This window comes from Pholcus phalangioides, unplaced genomic scaffold, assembly GCF_987345545.1.
Source record: "Pholcus phalangioides strain wild (caught in Gottingen) unplaced genomic scaffold, Ppha-v1.0 ptg000015l_1, whole genome shotgun sequence".
Taxonomy (NCBI): Eukaryota; Metazoa; Arthropoda; class Arachnida; order Araneae; family Pholcidae; genus Pholcus; species Pholcus phalangioides.
In genome coordinates this window covers 61,522,689-61,534,931 of record NW_028301608.1, presented here as the reverse complement: position 1 = coordinate 61,534,931, position 12,243 = coordinate 61,522,689, and the positions used below count along the sequence as shown (strand labels likewise).

The window sequence follows — 12,243 nt, the reverse complement described above, 5'->3', positions numbered from 1 at the left end:
ATTCTGTTACAACGGCATCGGAGATTCCGTGAATTTTTGTCATTATAACCGAAGATGACGTTTTCAAGACCCTTTTTCAACAAAAAAAATTTAATCAGACGCAATGAAATGTGCATGAAGTTGTTATTTCATTATGGTTACGTTGACTATGTTTAATCGAAAGGAAAAATACGGGAAATCAAGGGGTCGTAGATACGAGATGTCGCTAATTCTCGCCAAAAGTATTACCAATTGTCGACGGAATCCTAAATATTGCTCCTAAATAACATGGTAATTATGTTAAAGGAAGTTTGCAGTGATTTAAAACGCATTTCACGGGGGAATAAATTTGCTTGGCAAATCTGCTAAATGAATATCGAGTCACATTCGTCATAACGTAATTTATAAATTATGCAAATTTCTAAATTTAAAATTTTTGAAATTTAATTTTAAACTGAATCTCCACTTCGTAAACATTAAGAATAAAAAAAAACCTTCGTTGAAAATACCGGGAAAACGATTCATTTTTATAGAAGACACGGAATAACGGGAAAATGCAATAATGTCCCGTGTGTGTCATTTCAATGAGAAGCAAGTCGGAAAAAATTGTTGTACCTTTTCTAAATAAATCATTTGGCATTAATAGACAAACATTCCCTTTTTTTGATGCAGTGTTTCTCAAAGTGAGCGTCACCAACCTTTGTCAGGGACGTCGCGGTGAGCTGTCGGTATTCATGTGTGCTGTTCAGCGCTGTAAAGTGGTTATTTTCGAGACTATTTTGGGGAGACACGATTAAAAATTGAATATCGAAAGGGAACCGCAGCTCGCAAAAGTTTGAGAGCTACTTCCTCAATGTGATAAGCTGTAATTCTAAGAATTTCTTTAGAAAACGCCATAAAAACGGAAACAAAATCTGTTATATCGGAGTTCGTGGTCCTATCACCGGCTTTATAAGCAAAGGCTCATTAACATTACTTTCTAAGAAAATCAGTCCGGACAGTCAATTATTGACGTTACAGCCGAGGTGCCGTTATAACCGAGTTCCACACTAGTCATTATTGCATGATGACTGAGAAAGTATACAACACGTTCATTTTCTTATGGAAAAAAAAATTCTTAAGAAAACAATTTCTTTCCTTTCCATCACTTTTTTTTTGGTACCAACTCGCTGTACACAGCAAAAGAAGAAGCGTACCACCACCACTTTCTATCGGAGCGTGCAAAATTGCCAACTTTTCGGTGGAACCAAAAAAAGAACAGCTGTTCCAATGTTCCGAGGCGTGATGAAATCTCTGACCAGCGTGAAAATACAAAAAAAGTGGCATTAGAAGAAGGGTATTGAAAGATATAAAAATATATAGTATATTTGGACGAACAAAAAGAGCGATGGTCGGTAGAGGAGAAACAAGCAGCCATGCAGCTTCTTCATACATCTCCAGTACACCGTGCTAATATCTCTCGAACAACTAAGTGATGGCACTTCCCGGCTGCGTACTTTTTCCTCCATCTTATATATAAATGTATGGTATCAATATACAGTCAGTCGATTTCGTGGTCTGTACACACCGAACTTTTTATTCCATTTTCTCTGTGTTTTCTACAGTCCTTTTATCTATCTATATATATATTCACCGATATATATATGAGACCTAAACTCCCTTTAATATATCTCTCTATATATATGTCTACAAAAAATAAAACTGTTATTTTATAAGTCCCCCTCTCCCCCTCAGTTTCTTGGTTCCTACACTTAAGAAGATCAGGAGGGGGGGGGGGACGTCTAAAGAAATTGTTTTGTAAATTACAAAGTATAATTGTGTGCAGAAGCAGATGTTGGCATTGCGTATAAAGACCGTATTTATTTTTTAATATCCGAAGGGGAAAATACATAAAAAACTATACGCTTTAGCTTTATCTCTTACTTTAATTCGATTGTGCATGCAAGTTTTCAATCCAATTTTACAATTTAAATTTCAAAGAAATCTAAAGAAATGGTTTTGTAAATTGCAAAGTATATAATTGCAGTAGCAGATGTCGGCATTTTGAAAAAAAGACTATTTATTTTCCATATCCCAAAGAGAAAATACTATGTATGCATTTTTCCATCTCTATATTTATTTGTATTTACGTATGCAAAAAATATATACTAGAAATTTTCATATGCAAATTTTCGATTTAATTTTAAATTTTAAATAAATTAAAAATACGGCACTATAATTATTTGTTTTCAATTTCGAAAAATTTTATATTGATTTTTAAATGTTGGAGAAAGAGAAATTCTAAAGTAATGTAATTACTGTATTCAGAAAAATCGTAAATACATTGTATTTGCCTTTTCGTTGGTGACTTTTCTGAGTATTTTCAGGCAAAGTTTACCTACTCTTCTAATGTAATTATTTACGTATAACAACTATTACATATTCATCAATATGTAGAGCCTAAACTACCTTTGATATCTTCCTCCATATGTCTACAAAACACTCTGTTATTCTATAAAGCCTTTCTCCCTCTCAGTTTCATGTTTCTTCTACTTAAGATCAAGGTGGGGGAAGATTTGAAGAAATTATTTTGTAAATTACAAAGTATAATTGCGGAAGCAGATGTCGGCATTGTGTGTATAGAGACTGTATCCTAAGGGAAAAAGACATAGAAATATATGTTTTATCTCTCTTCATTTGTTTCTATTTACACAACAAGTGAGAAAAAAATATAATTTAGAAAATTTCATATGCGAGTTTTTCCCATTCAATTTTAAAATCCGGGTTTTAAACAAATTAAATACGAAAAACTATAGCTATCTGTTTTCATTAAAAAAAAGTTAGGATTTGTTTTAAAATATTAGAGAAAGAGAAATTCTAAAATAATGTAATAATTTTTATTTATTTATTTTTCTTGAATTTTCGTGATTCCATTAATTTGGGAGATTTTTGTTGTAATATTTAATATAATATTTCTATAGGAAATATGATTTTCCACCGTTGTGTAGCAATTATGAAATGCATCATATAATCGAAATAACAAAGACAATTTCGAAGAAAAATAATAATTAAATTTTACTCACTATCGGAGAAAAATACATAAATACTTTCCGAAGAAAGCGCGTTCAGTCTCTATTGTATTTTTCAAAACTATTGTTGTGATAATTCTACTAACTATTTTCTACGTTGGGGAGTATTTTCAGTAAAATTATTTCAGCGAAACCAATTATTCGTGGTTGTGCATTTCGTAGTTTAAAATAGAGACGACAAATCATAGTCTTCTTGTTTGTTTTTTTTTTTAAGTTTCCGTTTGATATGATGAAATGGAGATAATTTCATTTTGTTTTGAACTTCTGAAAACTGAAATATCAAACTGGCAATTGTGTAAAATTTTCAACTTTTATTCGTATTTTGATTTACAGATACTTTTATACATTATATACGTAAATTGATTTTTCCGAATAAATAGTTGAATCACGTAATATCTCTTAAAAAAATTATCTTTAATTTGTTTTTGTTTCGCTATTTCAATCGGAAAAATCTTCAGAAATTGTATATTGATCGTTTTAATCGGAAAAGCTTTCAGAAATTGTGTTTGATTGGAAAAATCTTTGATAAATTGTATTTTAATCGGAAAATTTTTTAGAAATCGAAGCCATTTTTGAGGTATCGTTCCTCCTTACCGCTTCCCTGATTCTCAAAAAATCGAAACGGGCCTGAATAACGTGCATGAATGATTAAATCGGCAGGAGGCTTCTGACAAGAGGTTTCTATAAATAATGCATGTGTGTACCACACAAGATATATATATATATAATATTTTTTTTTCTTTCTTAATCCTCACGGAAGCCCTGATCAAGGTTCAAGGTCATTTATACCATCTTCCCGTATTACCAAAACGTTATTTCCCGGGTATTCCCTTCCGCGTTTGGGGCCTAAATATGGGGCTTGAAAATCGGGACACTTTCGGTTCACCACCTTTATAAGATACGTATAAAAAAAAAAATCAAGAAAAAGATCCCACAGATCACCTCGCCCTATTCTTTAGTATAGTTTTTTTTTCTTTCTTATTTCTTTGATGCCATCATCATGACGGCAAACAAGAAATGAAGGGGGGGGGGGCTAAATATTTTTAGTATTAAAAAGAGAAGGCCAGGTGAAATCAGATTTTTTTTCTCTTCTTTATTTCTATATTGAGAGTGGGGAAAGTTCTTGAAGATGAAGAAAAAAAATTTTTTTTTTCATTTCTTATATAAAAGTTATTTCCTAGTAGGTCATGTCCTCACCAAGTACTGTTATTCCTCTTTTTCTTTGTTCTCGAGGTCAGGGTGACTTGCGGGTTTTTTTTTCTACCTTATCTTGAAATATTACTTGTTATTTTTTCTTCTTCTTTTTCTTACAGGGTTCATGGGAGAATTTTTCACCAATCACTCGAAGTTTTCATGGAATTCAAACGAAAAATTCGAAAATGTTTTGAAAAGTATCCGTGACAATCATCATATGCCAGGTCTATGGGATGTCTGTGCTCAACACAACTTAAAGAGGGGGGTTCAAGTATAGAAAATTAGCCGGGTCAAATTGACCAGCCTGTATCTGTACATGTAGCTCAAGGGTGCTCATCCTTTTCGAGAGTGCGAGCCACTTTATTTGTTTGGAAACGTGTCACAGGACACCCAAGTCATATGGAACTGTGCCTCGGGTTGGTAATCTGTAAATGTGCCACAGTTCATTTCTTTGATCTGAGACTGTGCCGCGGGTCAGTTAAGTTGTCCGTAAATGTACCCCGTGATGCTTCAGTGATCTGAATATCTGCGCCGCAGGTCACTTGAGTGATCTGGAAATGACCACGGGCCGATTAATTGATCTGGAGCTGGCATTCACAGCAAAAAAGCCGTAATGTGGGTAAAATACTGTTTAACCTAACAATACTTATATGAACAATGATTAAATTCATTTCAACAAAATTGGGTTTGTGGTCTCAGGCTACATCAGATGGCTTCGGGAGCCACATTTGACCCACGGAGCATAGGTTGAACATGTACGATGTAGCTTATGTCTGAAAATGATCATGCTGATTGATATCCAATAGGACGCTATCGCGGGATACGTTATTGTTGAAATTCATGATAATGTTGATAGTCGATAGTGCCGTAATCTAAGCACTGCAAGCCTCTAGAATTACGTTCTCAGAAACATGAGCACGAGCTCCACGGCAGACACAAATCCTGTAATTTTTCATCAGATTATCTGAAAATGGTCTTTTATTGGATTCCATACAGCTAAAAAAAAAAAAAAAAGAATCAATGAAACTAGAATCAGGGCTTTCCTTCAAGAACTTGAATATGTACTGTGTATGGGCCCTTACAAGAGTAGGGCTGACAGGGCTCCAGCCCGGGAACCTGAGACGATTCCTATCATTTGGTTTTCCACACCATAAATTCACTACAGTGGGGACCCAGGAAAATCTGATCGAGTGACCGCGAAAGATCCTAGCTTCGGCGCCCTGCCACAGTATGTGGGAGCCATGGTACTGTGCTTTATTTAGTTAACACATTGAACTATTCAAGACATGCCTCTAAATTAACTTAATGTCATAGTATACCGTGAGGATAGATTTTCTGGCAGCTTGGCGTGGAAGTTTAGCGGTCAGCTTGAAACAATACTTTTAATCCGGATAATCTCTTTCGGAAGAATAAACATAACGAATAAAACGGCTTCCTTTCAAAACGTTCATCGCTGTTGAATAACCGATATCTTTAAGCTGTTATTAAAGCGGACATATACAGTATTCCTAAGAAAAATAAATGAGAAGATTTATTACCCGCTTTTCATGAAAAGAAACAAGAAGTAGGAGGAACGTGAACTTTATCAGATGCTACAGTTTTGTTTTTTTTTTTTTTGGTTTTTTTCCTCGCAATAAACAGCAGCGGCTCGTACAGAGAAAGAAAAGACATCATCATCATGGATAGCCATGATATAGAGTGAAAACTTGTTAACAAAAGGGGTGACCTCGGACATACGGTCGTCACGGTCAGGCCGTTTTTTTTATCGGCATGAGCGACTCCGAAATGCGTCGGTGAATACGACGACAGAATTCCGTCGTTCACCGATTCCCAAGTTCAGGATTTGCTCTTTTAATAATAACGGACGAAGAATGAATGATATATATATATATATATTTTGAAAAAAAAACCATTTCCGCATTTAGAATCATTTCCAATTTTTATTTATACACGTATTAAGATAAATAAAATGACTTATTTGTGATGAAATGCAATACAAAATACGAACAATTTATCAATCTCTTCCGGTGATATAAGGCTATTACTTAATCTTTCTCACCTGAAAAACAGGCGTGATGACCTTTTTTATGAAATTCGTTCAACTTCCTAGTTATCTGCCCTCCCCGGAAAAACAGGAAGTATTTTCTGAAATGGATAATTCGTGGGATTTTCCATAGAAATTTAATGTATAATCGATGAAAAATTCCATATATACCGAATACTTAGCTTATTGAGAATCAAAATGATATGAATACTAATACACTTATACGCATGGACGTATTCAGGCAATATTATCTTGTATAGAGGAAGGCAAAATTTTAGGAGTGGGGAGGTAATTTTTGATTATGAAAATATCAGGTAAACTACCTCAGGTAAACTGCATTTGTGATATGCAATACTGAAGATTCAGTATACTGATGAAAAAAATGATTTAATTTAAAAGAGAACAGTGTCGTAGAATTTCATTCCGAATTCTTCTATCCTAAATAGATTTAATTAAGTTTGGAGTTAATCGTTAACATCCTATTTGCTTTTCCGGTCGAGAATCGATCACTATTGTGTACCTCATTGTGCAATGCTTGGTCATCACCAAAGGGTATAAAATGTTTCATTGAACTGCAGAGGTGTAAAATTTTTGGAAATTATTAGGAGAACTTGAAAGTATTGGGGGTTGGTCTTGAACTAAATACTTTCTTTAGGTACTATAGAGACGATAACAAATATTAGAGAGGGCTCGGGCCCATGAGCTCAATATATATGCGGTGAAATGGCATTAAAGACTTCAAATACGAGTCTGCGATACATGTACTGTGCAAAAAAAAAGCATGAGGTTTGAAGTTAACTTAGTTTTATTTGAACTTCCTAATACTGATCGCCAAAATATCAAGTCCAAAAAAATAACTAATTGTTTTCAAATAACATCAAATGACATTGAAAAGTCATCGTCAGAATGATTCGCAAAATATATTAATAATAAGTCATGTTTCCTCTTCAAGTCAGATCCTGTCCTTGTATTGAACGTAAGTTCAATAAGATATGATATCATTTCATCTCTCTTAATAGGAATTTTTCGAATTTTCTTTCCCGCATCAGTTCAAAGACCTCAGAAAAAAAAAACCAAGTCCTTATATATATAACCATAGTATTGCTATTACACTAGGTAGTTGTAAGCAATGAGGTAAGAAGAATATTTACCGGTAAAAAAAATACAAAAAAATTAAAAACACCTTAGTGTACGACATTGAACCCAAACACACAGAGAAAGAGAGGAAAGGAAAAACAGTGATGCAATTACAACTTCAACCTATTTAGCATCTCATTGCCATTTCTTGTAAAAAGAAAACAAAAAAAATAATATGGAAGGGAAATTGAAAGTAACGAGACGTTATTTGAGGATTTTCCTCCTTTACTTACAGACATACAAAATGCTCGTGATGGGTTTTTGTGGGTGGCTAATGCGTAATCTATGTCACACACTTTCAGATTCCGTTTACAATCTTTGAGGTTTGCAAGGGTTGTGTCTAGTTCATTAAACTCTATGTTGAGGTTTATGTAACGGAATACAATTTTCAATAGCGGATATGACTTATATAATATAAATAAAAATTTCAATTCATTTTTGATCATTTATCGGATTTTGCATGAGAACACTCTTCTGCTGAATCTTGATTTCCACAAGTGAAGAGTGTATCCAAGACTGAGATTCCTTTGAAACCCCCAAAATATCATCGTATATTTGTTAACTCACATCAAGCATTTTATAACACCTTTTCGGGGGGTGGGGGGAGAAAAGATCTTGAGACACGATGAGTGCGTTTTTAAAATATTTAAAATCTTGATAGTGATTCTCTGTTAGTATAAAACAGGGCCAAAACTAGGGGGGGGGGGTGCGGGGTGGAACAATTGTTCCGGGAGGCTAAATTTAGGTGGAAACCAAAAACACCATTATAAAATTATCGAATTTTAAAGGTGCGGGGGTGTCAAGAATCATAGTTACGACCCTGGTGTAGACTGTATGCGTATTTTAGGGACAATATGTGTATAATATGTAAAACGACGGAACCATAGTGAAAGTTTTTTTTCATCACAATATGAAGTGCAAAAAAATCATTCTAATATTGTTAGCATGCAAGTAAGGATCACAGCATAAGCTTACTGAGCGAATCATTACCCAAATGCAGGGTCAATCAATTCAAAAAAGTACCGTGATATTTCGTTCTTTCCAGTGTCATATGTACAAGCTCATAATAATAGAAATTTCAATTCCAATAACATGGTGAGCCTTTGAAAATCAGTCCAAATATTAAAAAAAAAATCTAGCTTCAACGTCAATAACTTATGATTAACATTAAGTAAAACATTTGATTATAATTCTAATTATAGCTATATATCCTAAATTATGAATCATAAGACACATTGAAGTCAGTTCATAGAATACCGCTATTATTTATGTTTATCTAATTATTCTCATAATTACTATGTATTTATAAGAATATAAGATTATAGTAGTCAATGGTAAGGAAAGATATTCAAACAAAATATTAGATGTGCTGACGAAAATGCCAATTAAAACTTTTGGAAGACGAATGTTCTTGTAATTGATTGATTTAAAAATTAATGATAAAATATTATTTTTCCTTCGAGACCAATATGTTCATCATTTAAATTTCAGCATTAAAATTACAGTGCCTGGGTCAATTTCGACTTATATTGAGAGTAATGTAACCAATGTCTTATGAATATCATAAAAATAAATAATACACTCATTCACATATGTAGACCATTCTCATTAATTCCCTAATGAAAAACAATTTTTTTTTTATCACTGGAGAAAACTTTTTCAGTAGTAAAAATTCTTACCTTCATTTCTTCTCAATATGTGGCCAGTATAATCAATGCAGAAATGACGATGAAGCTTTTAGAACAAATATCCGACACTTCTCACAAATTTACTCTGTCCATCAAATAAATGTTTTTCAAGTCCATCTAAGACAAAACTACGGCTTTTCTCGAGTGGGAAAAAATAATAATAATAACTATAAAAATGTTTGTTGAAAACAAGAGACAAATTTTTCTCTTCCGAAGCGTTGACTTTGAAAAGAAACGATGGTACTTTTTCTTCTTCTTATTTATTTTTTTTCACATAGGATACGATTGACCTCGCGCTCAGGTAGAGAGAAGAGCCACACGCGTTTTGCTCCCGCACGATCTACAACCTGTTGACTGTCTGAGGAGGACTCATACTAAAAGTTTACTAACGGGCTCGCACTACGAGAGGAGGGTAGAGATGAGTCGCAAAAAAAATAACAGAAAAAGTCGGGCCGAAAAAAAATGAAAACGCGTAGGTAAGTAAAAAGAGAAGAGAGAGAGGGGAAAAAAAAAACCTGTAGTAAATCTTGTCGTGACGTATCACCAGCTGTCGACCAATCACGGAACTTGCCTTCAAGTTCACGAGCACGCGTCTGCGCACTTCGGCACCGGTAGCAAAAAGCGGGAATTGAGTCTTCAGATCTTTAGGTCTCTGTTTCTTTTTCACACTATAGCATTATTTTCTCATGGGAGTCCGTCTTGAAGTCTATAAGTTTTTCTTGGAAGTTGCCGAAACAACAAATACCAATTCATTTCTAAGAAAGGAGCCTTTTTCTTTCTGTGACTATAGTGTTTTCACCTTATCGTACTGGTATTATTTCCGTGAAAATAGAGAAGAATTCTAATCCGTATCTTAAATTTTGAAATCTTATTTCTATTATCTAGATAAGCGGTTCTCTCAACCTTTTTGACTGGCGGAGCCCTTTTTGTTAAAAAATTCTATGCCGGAGCCCCGAAGGCCAACTTTTTAATTATTCATCAAAAGTCACTGATTTATATATTTTTACTATTTAAAAATATTTATAAATATTTTTTTAAACTTTACTGCTTTTTATTTTATTTTCCTGAAGCGGCTTCGGAGCCCCTGGAGAGTGCACAGGGAGCCCCAAGGGCTCCGCGAAGCTCCGGTTGAGAACCGCTGATCCAGATTATAGTTTAACAACCTTTTTTGCCTCTCATCGCCCCCTTCTTCAGAAATTTTTTTCTCCCATCGCCCCAACTCAATCTAATCCATAGGATCCTATGTTATATCCGCAGCTTCTACCGCCCCCCTGGATCATTCCATCGCCCCCCAGGGGGCGCTAACGCCCACGTTGGGAATCACTGATCTAGTTAGACTGAATCTACTGTATGTACAGTATGCAAGTTATCAGCAGTGCCTTTTTATCGTAAGGGTGAACGAGGCACGTCCCCAGGTTCCCAAAAATTATTCAACATACAGTTACTCTTTCATCTTCAGTTTTCGAATTCTGTTTGTAGCATTGATGAACAAATTGTAGAAGCGAATTGCATTCTATAATCAACAAACGCCGCAACATATTTTCAGAAAATATTTTGAAAAAATTTATGTTACAGTTAACGTCCATGTCACCGGCCACGTCGCACATTGGCCAGACTCCACATACTTCAGCAGAGGAAATTATTGGGTCCCCTTCCATTAGAAAAAGTGTATAGTTGAGGTTTTCGGGATCCCTCAAAAGTCGGTGCCCAGGGTACACGTCCGGCTTGCGTGTCTTTTGTAGTGAATTTATAGTACGAAAAATCAAGAAATAATAAACATCGTCCCGAGGTCCCAGAGTCCTCTCAGCCCCACCCTTAAGGGGGCAATGAGTGGGATCCAAGGAGCTCATGTTCGGCCAGGGCCCAAACTTGTTCGGAACGGACCCTAGTTATATTTGCTCAATGCGATACGTTTTGTGGTTCCCCCCTTTATATCAATAGTACGTGTAGGTTTTCCGAAAATTGCGGAGAATAAAGTTTCAAACACTTTAATTTCCTTATAATGAAAAATGTCACGATGTGAGAGCAACATCGTGAGTTATCTTTCACGACTTAATAAAAATAGGACTGCCGTGATTTCAGGTAAATAATACTCATCCAGAAAAATGACCGCAGAAAAAAAATACGTTTCCGTATAAACCACAGTGGTTTCGTATGAGCCGCATGCAATTTTCATTCAAGAACTTAATGAATACAAATTAATTGAATAAAATCAAAATTTTATACATGTTTAACCTGCCGTCTGCTTAGTTTGAAAATTTTACAATATTACCGATCAATCATTAGTCATTATCCTCGAGTAAAAATATTCTTAAAAATTCATTAGAATCGAGGAAAAAAAAGTTATTAGATAGACCGCGACTTTACGGAGAATTGCGGTAATTATATAAAATTTAGTAGGCGTGTGCTCACATGTGTGTGTGTGTGTGAATTACATATACAGTAAAACCCCTCTTAATGGACACTCCTCAGATTCCGTCACCTCTCTTTTACGGTAAAAATTAGCATTTGAAACCCCTGATTAACGGTCACCCCCTTCTTTTACGGGAGAATTTTTTTTGTCCTACCTTTGACCGCAAAAGAGAGATTTCACTGTATTTACATGGCATATCAGTTTTGCATTTTTAATCGTTGGTGAAGAACTGCAAAAACTATATTTTATTCTATTCATAATTAAGGAATTAAAATGCAAAATCTTGTAAGTACCAAAATAGCAACAATCTAAATTTTTCAGTGGAAAGAATGTATGCTGAATCAGACTGTAAGCACTGAATGTGCTTAAGATATGCCCTGCTGAATAAATCAGATTGGGCAAGACTGGTTAGACTGTTAACTGGTGTGCTTTTTGACAAAATCAGAATTCCGACTGATTCTAATAAGGTGGACTTCAGCTCTTTTATGGCGTTGATTATGGCTTTTGAAACAATATACGGATTTCGGAAGTTATTTAATTCACATCCCAGCCTCCGTTAAAAATTAGAAGCCTCTTTGGTCTCTTACGAGTCATCTAAGAGGATGAAGGCCATTTTCGGGCCACTGGTCTTTGCCTGGGATAGTTCCCTCGTGAGAGGTATTGCTTGGAAATTTTGGAAGGCAAGCAACAGTGGAAGTTACATGCAGCTCCGTCCCAATT

At 34.9% G+C, this 12,243-nt stretch overlaps 1 protein-coding gene across 1 annotated transcript in view; it reads right to left on the bottom strand.

Moving 5' to 3' along the window:
• Positions 1-9,486, bottom strand: part of LOC149076411 (uncharacterized) — a 47,012-nt gene extending 37,526 nt beyond the window's left edge. Inside the window, exon 1 of the mRNA XM_089243966.1 lies at positions 9,102-9,486. The gene's annotated coding sequence lies outside the window, so the exon portion shown is untranslated. The remainder of the gene's footprint in view (positions 1-9,101) is intronic.
• Between the last annotated feature and the right edge of the window lie 2,757 nt (positions 9,487-12,243).